Genomic DNA, 13,593 nt, shown 5'->3' with positions numbered 1-13,593 from the left:
GTGACGCAACTGACTCTTGCTCTCTTGACTCTATGCTTAAAACACACCCATAATTCATTAGGAGAATAAGCACAACCCTGTTAGACCATGGGCTGGGAGGCAGAGCGTATTTTTTCCATCCTTAAAATTGCAAAAGTGGATTCGGACATGCCCTTAATTCTTTTGCACCGTGAGCTTTATTTGTGCCTAGTTTGTAAAATAGAGCCATGAGAAAAAAAAATACTGCATTCTTTTATTTTTATTCATTTATTTATTTGTTTATTTGGCAGGGACAGTGTACATCAATTAGCATTTCTGCCAATGCACCAGAATTAGCCCGAAGGCTATTTTTCAATGCACTTGCGGTTGTATTTAATGTTTTGCACTGACAAATAATTGTCATTCGAGCGTATCTTCTGTTCCAGCGCAAATCATTTGTTTAATATTCTCCAACATGCTCTTTCTTACAAGACAACACAGCATTATAATTCACGCCTGGGTTTGAGAACTCTTTATAATGATGTCAATCTGCACAGACAATGATTTCATGATTAGTTTTCCACTTAAGTGCCTCTACACTTTAGGCAAATGTAAAATGGAAGTTTTCATCTCAAAGTAATTCAGAAGTGGGTGTGCGTGTAAATTTCTATGCACTTTTATAATGTGGTGTGTGTGTGTGTGTGTGTGTGTGTGTGTGTGTATTGAACATGCCTCAGAGTTCAGGGTGTGTTTAGATTTATTTCCAGCTGTGTGTCTCTCTTTCGCTGATGCACTCCTTTGCTCTCTCTTTTCATGCTTCGCTGAGCTTAATTCAAGCCCAAAGCACAAGCTCATCCTTTGCTGGCTGTTCCAGTGTGATGGGCAGCTGATTGAAGAGCAAAGCTAGAGCTGTATATACATGCATTATTTTCGGAAAACATCCCTTCGCACTGATGAAAAGGTGTAGAGGAAAGATGCTCAACAACAAAACACAGGCACTCTGATTAGATCAGTATGATGGTATTCTGAAAACATCAGTCGCCAAAACTAAACTAAACTTCAGCACATCACCATTTTTCTTAGAAAACATATTTATCCATATCTATCCATGCTGCTGACTTGTTCACCAAATCTTGGCAACAACCAAAGAAATACATATATGAAAACAAATCACAAGTAGTTTACAAATTAAGTTATTTGTATTAAAATGATATAACGCAGGGAAAAAGTATTGAAGAAAGGGAGGTGTAGAAAGGCAGTGAATACCCAGAAAGCAGCTGAAATCTATCAGTACTTTAGCAACCCTCTGCCCTACATCATTATAAATAAATATCAGCTTCTTCAGTCCAACATTAGCAGGATGATGAAGATAAAACCAGGGTGGACGTTTCAGCAAGACAGTAATCCAAAACACTGCGAAAGAAACTCTCAAATGCTTTCAGAGAAAGAAAATCCAGCTATAGAACGGCCCAGCTAATCACCTGACTTGAACCCAATAGAGAATAAAAATAAAGGTCAGATTTGATAGACGAGACCCACAAAAGATTCAAGACTTTTACTCTGTTGAAGTCTGTGAAAAAACTCACACCTGAGTAATTCATGTGACTTCATTCTCCACTTGATAGGTGTCTTTATGCTGCTATAGTTAAAAAGCTTTTTAAGTATTAAACACATTTCAGTTGTTCAGTACTTTCTCTTTGTAAGCATACATTGATTTGTGTATGTGTGTGTGTATATATATATATATATATATATATATATATTTTTTTTTTTTTCCCCAAATATCGTTACAGTACTGATTTGTTTACTCTTACAATATTGATTTTCAGTTCTAGTTATAACTAAAAGATCTGCCTGCTAAAAATGCCGCTTAGCAGGAATAAATGACACTTCAATATATAAACAAAACTACGGAACCCCAGAAGGGACGTAGTGGAGGAGAAAAAAATTGGCTGGGTGAAAAAAAAAAATGGGTGAAAGAAAAAATGGGTGGAAGGAAAATATATATTTCTAAGTTTATGCGTTCTCTTGCAAAGTTTTGCGTTCCCTCGCAAAAATGTTTTGCGTTCCCTCGCAAAGTTTTGCGTTATCTCGCAAAGATGTTTTGCGTTCTCTCCTGTAGCCTTCACTCACTAAACCCTCCCGTTTTTGCCAAAATTCTCCCGTATTTTACCATTCTACCCCACTTTCTTTACATTAAATCTGTGCGTCGATCATCGCCTTTCATATGCAACCTCTGAAGCAGTGAATGCATGCATAAGCGCTGACTGACAGAGGCGCTCCGTACAATAAACTGATCCCAGATCAGTTTCTGTACACGCCATTTACAGAGAAGCACATAGGAGCGGGTGTATGTTTAAACAGACAAATACACTGAATAATATGAAACATCTCCGTCCTGCATGTTTTATTTTAAACAGCTAATTTTCTCTTAAATGAGCACAAACAGTTTCTAAAGTAATGGAATGCTTTCATTATTGATCTGTGCATTCTTACAGAGACCCCTCTGTTATCAAACAAAACAAAACTTGAGATTCATTTGCTGCTCACTTGTTTGATAACAGAGGTGTCACTTTAAATGGCGCATACAGAAGCTGACCTGTGACGCAACTGACCATGATGTGACGCAACTGACTCTTAAAGGGAATGGGAGATTAGACTCTGATTTAGACTCTGGTTTAATGCATGTTATGCTTAAAACACACCCATAATTCATTAGGAGAATAAGCACAACCCTGTTAGACCATGGGCTGGGAGGCAGAGCGTATTTTTTCCATCCTTAAAATTGCAAAAGTGAATTCGGACATGCCCTTAATTCTTTTGCACCGTGAGCTTTAGTTGTGCCTAGTTTGTAAAATAGAGCCATGAGAAAAAGAAATACTGCATTCTTTTATTTTTATTCATTTATTTATTTGTTTATTTGGCAGGGACAGTGTACATCAATTAGCATTTCTGCCAATGCACCAGAATTAGCCCGAAGGCTATTTTTCAATGCACTTGCGGTTGTATTTAATGTTTTGCACTGACAAATAATTGTCATTCGAGCGTATCTTCTGTTCCAGCGCAAATCATTTGTTTATTATTCTCCAACATGCTCTTTCTTACAAGACAACACAGCATTATAATTCACGCCTGGGTTTGAGAACTCTTTATAATGATGTCAATCTGCACAGACAATGATTTCATGATTAGTTTTCCACTTAAGTGCCTCTACACTTTAGGCAAATGTAAAATGGAAGTTTTCATCTCAAAGTAATTCAGAAGTGGGTGTGCGTGTAAATTTCTATGCACTTTTATAATGTGGTGTGTGTGTGTGTGTGTGTGTGTGTGTGTGTGTGTGTGTGTGTGTGTGTGTATTGAACATGCCTCAGAGTTCAGGGTGTGTTTAGATTTATTTCCAGCTGTGTGTCTCTCTTTCGCTGATGCACTCCTTTGCTCTCTCTTTTCATGCTTCGCTGAGCTTAATTCAAGCCCAAAGCACAAGCTCATCCTTTGCTGGCTGTTCCAGTGTGATGGGCAGCTGATTGAAGAGCAAAGCTAGAGCTGTATATACATGCATTATTTTCGGAAAACATCCCTTCGCACTGATGAAAAGGTGTAGAGGAAAGATGCTCAACAACAAAACACAGGCACTCTGATTAGATCAGTATGATGGTATTCTGAAAACATCAGTCGCCAAAACTAAACTAAACTTCAGCACATCACCATTTTTCTTAGAAAACATATTTATCCATATCTATCCATGCTGCTGACTTGTTCACCAAATCTTGGCAACAACCAAAGAAATACATATATGAAAACAAATCACAAGTAGTTTACAAATTAAGTTATTTGTATTAAAATGATATAACGCAGGGAAAAAGTATTGAAGAAAGGGAGGTGTAGAAAGGCAGTGAATACCCAGAAAGCAGCTGAAATCTATCAGTACTTTAGCAACCCTCTGCCCTACATCATTATAAATAAATATCAGCTTCTTCAGTCCAACATTAGCAGGATGATGAAGATAAAACCAGGGTGGACGTTTCAGCAAGACAGTAATCCAAAACACTGCGAAAGAAACTCTCAAATGCTTTCAGAGAAAGAAAATCCAGCTATAGAACGGCCCAGCTAATCACCTGACTTGAACCCAATAGAGAATAAAAATAAAGGTCAGATTTGATAGACGAGACCCACAAAAGATTCAAGACTTTTACTCTGTTGAAGTCTGTGAAAAAACTCACACCTGAGTAATTCATGTGACTTCATTCTCCACTTGATAGGTGTCTTTATGCTGCTATAGTTAAAAAGCTTTTTAAGTATTAAACACATTTCAGTTGTTCAGTACTTTCTCTTTGTAAGCATACATTGATTTGTGTATGTGTGTGTGTATATATATATATATATATATATTTTTTTTTTTTCCCCCAAATATCGTTACAGTACTGATTTGTTTACTCTTACAATATTGATTTTCAGTTCTAGTTATAACTAAAAGTTCTGCCTGCTAAAAATGCCGCTTAGCAGGAATAAATGACACTTCAATATATAAACAAAACTACGGAACCCCAGAAGGGACGTAGTGGAGGAGAAAAAAATTGGCTGGGTGAAAAAAAAAAATGGGTGAAAGAAAAAATGGGTGGAAGGAAAATATATATTTCTAAGTTTATGCGTTCTCTTGCAAAGTTTTGCGTTCCCTCGCAAAAATGTTTTGCGTTCCCTCGCAAAGTTTTGCGTTATCTCGCAAAGATGTTTTGCGTTCTCTCCTGTAGCCTTCACTCACTAAACCCTCCCGTTTTTGCCAAAATTCTCCCGTATTTTACCATTCTACCCCACTTTCTTTACATTAAATCTGTGCGTCGATCATCGCCTTTCATATGCAACCTCTGAAGCAGTGAATGCATGCATAAGCGCTGACTGACAGAGGCGCTCCGTACAATAAACTGATCCCAGATCAGTTTCTGTACACGCCATTTACAGAGAAGCACATAGGAGCGGGTGTATGTTTAAACAGACAAATACACTGAATAATATGAAACATCTCCGTCCTGCATGTTTTATTTTAAACAGCTAATTTTCTCTTAAATGAGCACAAACAGTTTCTAAAGTAATGGAATGCTTTCATTATTGATCTGTGCATTCTTACAGAGACCCCTCTGTTATCAAACAAAACAAAACTTGAGATTCATTTGCTGCTCACTTGTTTGATAACAGAGGTGTCACTTTAAATGGCGCATACAGAAGCTGACCTGTTATCAGTTAATTGTACGGAGCACATCTTGTACGTCAGTCAGCGCTTATACATGCCTTTACTGGTTCAGAGGTTGGATATGAAGGGCGACGATCGTCGTACAGATTTAATGTAAAGAAAGTGGGATAGAATGGTAAAAGATGGGAGAATTTCAGGCAAAAACGGGAGGGTTTACGTGAGTGAAGTGAACAGGAAATGTTTGTGGAGAGAACGCGAAACATCTTTGCGAGAGAACGCAAAACTTTGTGAGAGAACACAAAAACTTAGAAATATATATTTTCCTTCCACCCATTATTTTTTTTCACCCAGCCAATTTTTTTCTCCTCCACTACATCCCTTCCGGGGTTCCGTAGAAAACAGTTTTTTGAATTTGCAATTATGTTTAATAATGTTTGCTGTTTTTTAATCAAGAAAATGTAGCCCACCAAACATTTTTGACCATTGTGTTTTGTTTTTAAAGGTTAGTTCACACAAAAATTTAAACCATATTCACAATTTTTCCAACATAATGTGGTTTTCAAACTCACAAGTTTCGTTTATTCTGTTGAACACAATAACACTTATGCAAATGGTCATCCAGATCTCATCCTGACCTCCACAGTTCCCCTGAACTGCCATCTCTTAATTACATTTCTCACTGTGGAAACGGCAAGATGACAGCAGTTTGCTATCTTCTTGTAGCCTTTTCCTGCATTGTGGGCATCAATAACTTTTATTTTCAGAGTCTCACACAGCTGCTCAGAGGATCCCATGGTTGTTGGGTGTCCACAACTGTGTGCTCAAGGTTTGAAGAGTCAAAGTGTTTCTGCACAGTGCCATAATAATGTTTTTATTTTTGTTCAGTTAACGATAAAATAAGTTACTATGCATCAATGTTTGCTGAAAATATTGTGCATTTTTTCCATTTAAAAGAGAGACCGTTAACATATTTTCAATTGAAAAATCAAAATCAATTTTTCACAGGGTGGCTAAACTTTTCCAAAAGACTGTATAGACTATATATTGTTTACATTCATTGTGGGAAAACAAAAGTCAGTAGCTGCCAATCTCCACCAATCTTCTGAATATTTTGATGTAAACTTGTAATTACTTATTGTAAAGAGTTAAATGTATGCATTATGAAGAATCAAGTTTGTTCAGTGCCTGACCTGATTCCAATAGTATGTGCTATCACCGTCTCAGAAGACCACATTAGGAGAACTTGATGTTTTTTAATTATTTTTGGGAAGAATATTTTGCATAATTTGAGGTTATTCTTGTTTACGTTGTTGTTGATGAGCTTCATTCAAGAAGTTCCAGTCTTGAAGTTGCGCTCATGCTAGTTCCCTGTAGGTTCTAAATGCACCAATAAATCCCAGAAGATTTATTATTACTATGTGCTTTTTCCATGCTAGTTCCTGTAGTACATCTCGTCCTTATTACTCGTCATGAAGAGTTAAAGCACACATTCCCATTCATACAGACATTTTGCAGATGTGTGTCCGGATGTGGCACAATAGAAGTCTTGCACAGTCAGTCATTGGCAGAGTGATGTGATATTAAATGGCATTGTGTCCTGGTGATTGAATGCTCTGGCTATATCCTACAAACCTCAGCAGCCACTAAAGCTGAGACTTTCTGACCATGCAGCGCAAACCTAGAAATGTGACCCTGGACCACAAAACCATTCTTAAGTTGCATGGGAATGTTTTTGGCAATAGGCAAAAATACATTATACTGTATGTAGTCCAATTTTTTTTTTCTTTTATGCCGAAAATTATTGGAATTTTAAGATCATCTTCAATAAAGTTGTTTAGTCAATATTTATCACGAAGTCAGAATTATAAACCCTCCCTGTATTATTATCTCTCTGTATATTTTCCCCCAATTTCTCTTGTATGGAAACAAGATGTTTTCTACACATTTCTCAACATAATAGTTTTTATAATTTATTTCTAATAACTCATTGTTTTATCTTTGCCATGATAACAGTACAGAATATTTTACTATATATTTTTCAAGATACTAGTATTCTCTTAAAGTGCAATTTAAAGGCTTAACTAGATTAATTAGGCTAATTGGGAAAATCATTGTATACACTGTAAAATATTTTACCTTAAATATACAGTAAATTACTGGCTAATTATTGCATTAGTTTCACAGTAGAGTGCTGTATGTAAATTCACAGTAAATTACTGTGAGGTACTAATATTTCTGTAAATATTTCTAAATATAAAAAAGTGCCTGTACTAGCATAAAGGGCAATGTGTAATAATTATTTGGTTGAATAAAATAGTAATAGTGTTTGATTTCCTATACTTAACGTGCAAAAGAAATAGCATTTGATACAGAAATTAGCTGTAATCATGTTGTTTGTCTTAATTTCACAATAAAATTGAACATTCAAATCCTGTAAAGTGACACTAATGTAAAAAAAATGTCAAAATTACAGTATCGTTGTGAACTTCTGTGAATTTATTACAGTGTAACAATGTTTTTTTCTGTAGACAACTGAACAAAAAATGCTTAAGTGGGCTAATAACATTGACCTCAAAATGGTTTTAAACAAAAATAAATAAATTCTGTAAATATTACAGGAAATGCTTTGAAAACTTCCTTGCTCTCTTAAACATAATTTGGGAATTATTTGAAAAAGGAAATATAATTGACAGGAGGGTTAATAATTTTAACTGTAAATCAAAACTTAGAAATATGCATGGCTATGAGCCTGATTTGGATAACTTTCAAGGCAATTTTCTCAAAATTCTTTTTTTTTTTTTTTTTTTTTTTTTGCAATTCTCAGATTCCAGGTTTTCAAGTAGTATGATTGGTTTTACAGTTACAAATGTAATCAGATGGATGCCAGTTTAACTTCTCCATTAGCGGTTTTACTTTTTTTTTTTTTTTTTTTCGAATGCCTCTGACTAAACTAAAGTTTTACGTCCATTTAAGGCAACAAAGGCGCATTCTGAAAACGTAACCCTATATACATTTATGGAGATTGCGAATTAAATAGCCAGAAGACCGTATGGCTGCATTTTGTTTTTAAAACGAACGCTACGGGGCGGTATGATGCCGTTCCTTTTCACACTCACCAGCTGACAGCTTAACTCTGTGTGAACGCCTTTTTCGCTGTTACCAGTTTGTCTAGTGGCTCGCTGTGTATGTTGGTGGACTTGAGACGCAGAGAGGTGTTGACCACGATGACCTAGTGTGAGTCAGTCAAAGAACGCTTCCAGAAAGCAGGTAAAACAAAAACAAAAGCCAAAAAACAAAATAAACAAGTAAATAACAGGGTGAAAATGTCGTAAAATCTGAAAACGTGGTAAAAATCAGACAGGGGCTTTTTTTTTCCAAGTTGCTTTTGAAAAAACTATTGGTTGGGTATAGGGAAGTGGGTGAGCGCTGGTTAATTCGTGCTTTTGAAAACACTATCGGTTGGGTTTAGGAAAGGGGGTAGGTGGGGGTACCGGTTGGTCGGTCAGTCAGTCAGTCGATAGCGGCCTCTGGTGGATTTACATGAGAATAGCAGGCTCGAATGGCACTCGCGAGAGAAATTTGAGATCTGAAAAAGCATACACAGCGGCCTCTGTTGTATTTGTGAAAACAAAAACAGCAAAATGATATACCTCCTGGGACGTATTTGGCGCTCTTCAGAAATGAATATAGGGCTACGTTTTCAGCATGAGCCTGGGTTGGTTTAAGGTTAAAAACAGTTTGTTGTGATTAATCAACCACTTTTCAGAATTTAAATTTCAGTTCATTTCTTTGCACTTGTCAATGGCATCTGTTTTACTGTATAAATTCGTGTCCTCATCTTTGTAAGAGAATGCAAAGTGGATTTGTTTTAAAGTTGCCTTGAAAACAAATTTTTGTCTTCTATTTTTTATATGTATATAGTATTTTTTGTTATAACCAATTTACCTGTGCATTTTATAATTTTATAAAAATGTTATTGCCCTCATAAACTTTATTAAAATACTACAATTTTCCCTTCCCCTGTGAAATGACTTTCTCCACTTCCTGGTCACATGGAAATCCTGTAGGGTGGAGCGATCAGTGAGCATCTCGTTTCTGCTCTGAATTTGTCAATTCGTCAATCTTCATTTTGTAAGCAGCACCCGTCTTTCACAATCCAATTGGTTCTCAAAGAAAAAAATCATGCACCGCCCTACTTTTTTTGGTCACACTTTATTTAGATGATCCGTTTGATGAATTTACGTTACATTGCATTTTCATTGCAACTAATTCTCATTTGATAATAAGTAGACTGTTAGGTTGGGTTAGGCTTAGTGTAAGTTGACATGTACTTGAAGTTTCTTATAGTCAGTTAAATGTCTGTTGAAGGAGCAGCATCAACAGATATTAAGCAGACAGTAATACTCAAATGGACCATCATATCAATAAACTTATTACTTTTTTTTTTTTTACTTTAGGACAGTTTCAAGTGGATGTATGACAACATAGCAGAAAAAAGGACAAACTTCTGATTCATGGTGACTTTAACAATACAGAAAACATATAACCAAACTCTTCCAGGCCTTCTGAAACTTCAGATTTCCACATGAAATCAAGCAAGTGTTTAGATATAAACAGAGGCTGGAGTCAGATTCAAATGGGCTGGACAAACTTCCTCTGTTTTTTTTTTTTTCCGGGAGAAAGAACAAAATGGGAGGTGTGTCTGAAATATAGAAGACATGCTTTTTAGGCTTTATGTAGTGCATGTGGATAGAGATTGTTTTTCAAAATGCTAGTCTGGATGAAGAGCATTTTTATTCTAAAACTCCATTTTAAAATGAAAACGCAATAGTTTACACAGCACCCCTGCCTCTTTTGTTTTATCTGTCTCTGATGTAACTTGTTAATAAGTCTCATTGACACCTGCTTTTTAAGTCATTTAGCAATATCATTAATATTACTAGAGCAGCTGTTACTTCAAGGATTTATTCAAGACTAAACCGTGCTACGTTGACTGATAAAACAGACTGAAGAGTCTTCCTCTGCTTTAATGAGACACCTAAACTTGTTTGTCTGTCACACGTCTTGACAGTTCTGGGTGCAATCATAGAGAAACTTTCACTGAGAAAGACTTAATGGTGAATTTATTTAGAAATGAAATCCAGATGGGACCTGGGTTAACAAAAGTAAAGTCATTTTATGTCTTGTACGGTGGAATAAAAATACCACGGAAGCTCAGCAAGAATGAAATGAAAACTCCACTGTACATTGCTGATAAGAATATATAATTACAGAGAACTAAACTCACTACAGTTTGGCAAACATTGGAGCTGTTCGACAACATAATGTACTTTTGAGCCTTTTATAACAAGAATGTAGTTGTCTGGATTAAAACTATGTAGTTATTTACAAGGATAGTGCCTATTTGAAAATATGTCTGTACATTTTCAGAGATTCAGTGCATTGGCGGCCATCAGCCTATTATATTGAGCAGAGCAAAGAAATTGACGGTTGACGTTCCACAACAAGATGGCGACAGAAACTGTATAAAGCTGAAAAATCATACAGCTGAAGAAATCATTATAAAACAGGTGTGACATTCTCAGTCGATTTCTCTCTCTCTTGTATTTTGTAGTGCTGTTTTTATACCACAGTAATCTATAGTCTTTGCTTTGCTTTGGCTTTTTTGGGGTTAATTTTTGTGAAATCCCGATTGCAACAGAGAAATACTGGGAAATGTCTGTAGACTGATGGCATTTCATGCTGTTCAGCCTTAAAATCTTAAATGTAAGCAAAATCTGTTTTGTCATCAATTAGACATTACACTACGGTATGCAAGAGAATCATTGAAATACTAGCTGTAGGAAGCTATTTGTTTGGATTTATTAACCTATGTTATATTTTATGATGCATTTCAGTTTTGAATATTTTTTATTTTGAATCGTTTGCATTTGAGAACCTAGATTATTCACATGTGTTGTTCAGATGGATGTTCTCTGCATTTTGCATTGAAGATATGTAACATGTTAAATACATTTATATTTTTTTGTTTTATTCATGACAATTTGCAGATGCATAATGTTCTTTTTATTAGCAGTATTATTTATTCTATGCATATTTATGTTTGTTTTATTAAAAACAAGTTTAGATTTATCCACCTGTCAGGTTTTGGACCATATGGAGCACAGGACGTGTGTTTGGATATAACTCAGTTTTTTGACCATACTTCGTTATTGTTGTTCATTTATTTGTTTGCTGGAAATTAAATCTGAATTTAGAAATAGTTTTGAAACAAATCTTTATGCTTAACAAATTAAATTAATTATGTAGGCTAAAGGATGTCTTTGCGTACAACACCATTTCCTTTTCCACGAAATAGAAAAAGAGAACGTGAAAGAGGCCGAATGGAGGAGGCTCATTCTTTATCCTCTTGCTGCAGATGTTTAACTGTTTTCTCGCTAGTGAAATCTTCAGTTTTTCCACATACAAAATCTGCAATTGTAAATAATAAATGTGCCATGGCGCAACGCAACTGACTCTTAAAGGGAATGGGAGATGAGTTTATTGTCAACACAACACACCATAGACCATGCGCCGCGGCACAGAGTGGATTTTTCCATCTTTAAAATAGGAAAAGTGGATTCGGACACCCCTTTAATGCTTTTGCACCCTGCGCATTAGACTTTGCGCCTAGATTGTTACAATAGAGTCCAAAAGGGTGCTTTCACACCTGCCTTATTTAGTTCGATTGAATCGCTCTAGAGTTCTTTTTCCCTTTTGGTGCGGTTCGTTTGGGCAGGTGAGAATGCAGCAATCGTACTCTAGTGCGCACCAAAAATGGACTCAATAAGCGTACCGAGACTTGCTTAAAGAGGTGGTCTCGGTACGCAATCAAACAAACCCTGGAACGGTTCGTTTGTGGTGAGAATATGATCCATACTAAAACAGGTCCAACCGCAAAAAGTACTGCGCCTTTTGGACTAATTCAGCTGCCGTAGGCCGATGCGCTGTGCATTATGGGATATGGAGGAAAATTATTTTTTGACAGCGCTTTACCAAGAGAGAGAGAGGGGAAAACATTACCTAATGGATCGTTGGTAATATTTCCGCAAGATGACCATGTCGCAGTTTAGCTAAATTAATTCACGCCTCCTCCTGGAATGACGAGCGATGCATTAAAACCCTGTTTTCCAGCCGCGCTTAATTCTCAAAATGTATAGTTTGTCTAAAGCAGGGATACAATCAGTCAGTGCAGTCGTCCCTGCATAGTAAAAAGCGACATTTTGTGTCTGCCGATTTTGTTTACTTGCGGGAGTTCATTGGCATTTTCCCGCACGTGAATTCTGACCAATCAATAAGCAGTTTAGGAAATATGTTCAACAACATCTGGCCAATAAGAGATGTGGATTTTGTCAGATGACTGCATTTTGGTTTGTTTCAACTGGTTCGGACCAAAGCCAGCAGTGTGGTGTGAAAACGACGAGATTATGCAACAATGTATCATTTATTGCCCTTGGTGAGGACCAAATGAAGCGAACTACAGATGTGAAAGCATTCTAAGTCTCTTTTTTTATTTACTGACGTTGAAATAGGATCCAAAACCCAGCGATTTTGAGGCCCACCACAATGTGATATAGGAGTGCAGTTTTCTCCGCTCACCAAATTAATTGTCAGGCGCCATGTTTCTATCATAACATGTTAACACAGGTCCAAAGAACATTTTTTTAGCAAGTAACTGCAATTAAAAGATCTAGAGTGTCTAAACGATCTGAAACATTTTTAAAACAGAGCATGTAATAAAGACAGTAAAATTGCTGTAATTCTTAACCGCTATAATCACCACAGTTGCATGGTGTCAGTAAACGCAAATGTGTGTGTGTGTGTACTGCAAACGGTATTTGTGTGAGGCTCATCATTTCAGAAAGGCTTCAATAAACTCCACCACAAATACATTAAATAAACTTATTTGGTATTTTGGACTATTGAGCTGTATTTCAGCTACATCCAAGTCCGTCTCTGTTACTGACTGCTGTTTATCCGACGTAACGCATGATGAGAAGCAGACACACACATGGCAACGGTGGGCGGGGAGAAGCAGCTCATTTGTATTTAAAGCCCCAGGCTACAAAAACAGCTACACTGTACTCAGAAAACAAAATGGGCAGATTCTGGAGGCTATAATAAATAATCTGATGGGTATTTTGAGATGAAACTTTACAAATACATTCAGGAGACACAAAGGCGTATCTTACATCTTGTAAAAGAGGTAAAATAGGTCCCTTTTAATAAATAATATGAATAATATTTGGTATGACTGTTTTTAAATAACTGTCATGGTTGGGTTTAGGGAAGGGTTTGGCAGTAATAAAATGCAATTAATGGATAATTTTATAAATAATGGATAAAAAATAATTCTCGTTAACTTCCAGCTGCAGCTGTATCACTTATAGCAACAACCTACTTCTTCAATT

The 13,593-nt window shown here is 36.3% G+C and overlaps 1 protein-coding gene across 1 annotated transcript in view; it reads left to right on the top strand.

Moving 5' to 3' along the window:
• The window catches only part of fbxw8 (F-box and WD repeat domain containing 8), a 309,097-nt gene extending 297,050 nt beyond the window's left edge, over nt 1-12,047 (top strand). Inside the window, exon 11 of the transcript XR_015489839.1 lies at nt 11,817-12,047. The gene's annotated coding sequence lies outside the window, so the exon portion shown is untranslated. The remainder of the gene's footprint in view (nt 1-11,816) is intronic.
• Nucleotides 12,048-13,593: the final 1,546 nt, after the last annotated feature.

Source organism: Danio rerio, chromosome 5, assembly GCF_052040795.2.
Source record: "Danio rerio strain M-AB ecotype USA chromosome 5, GRCz13ab, whole genome shotgun sequence".
NCBI classification, from domain to species: domain Eukaryota; kingdom Metazoa; phylum Chordata; class Actinopteri; order Cypriniformes; family Danionidae; genus Danio; species Danio rerio.
Note: the sequence above shows the minus strand (reverse complement) of the source record. Positions and strands in the feature narration are given on the sequence as shown.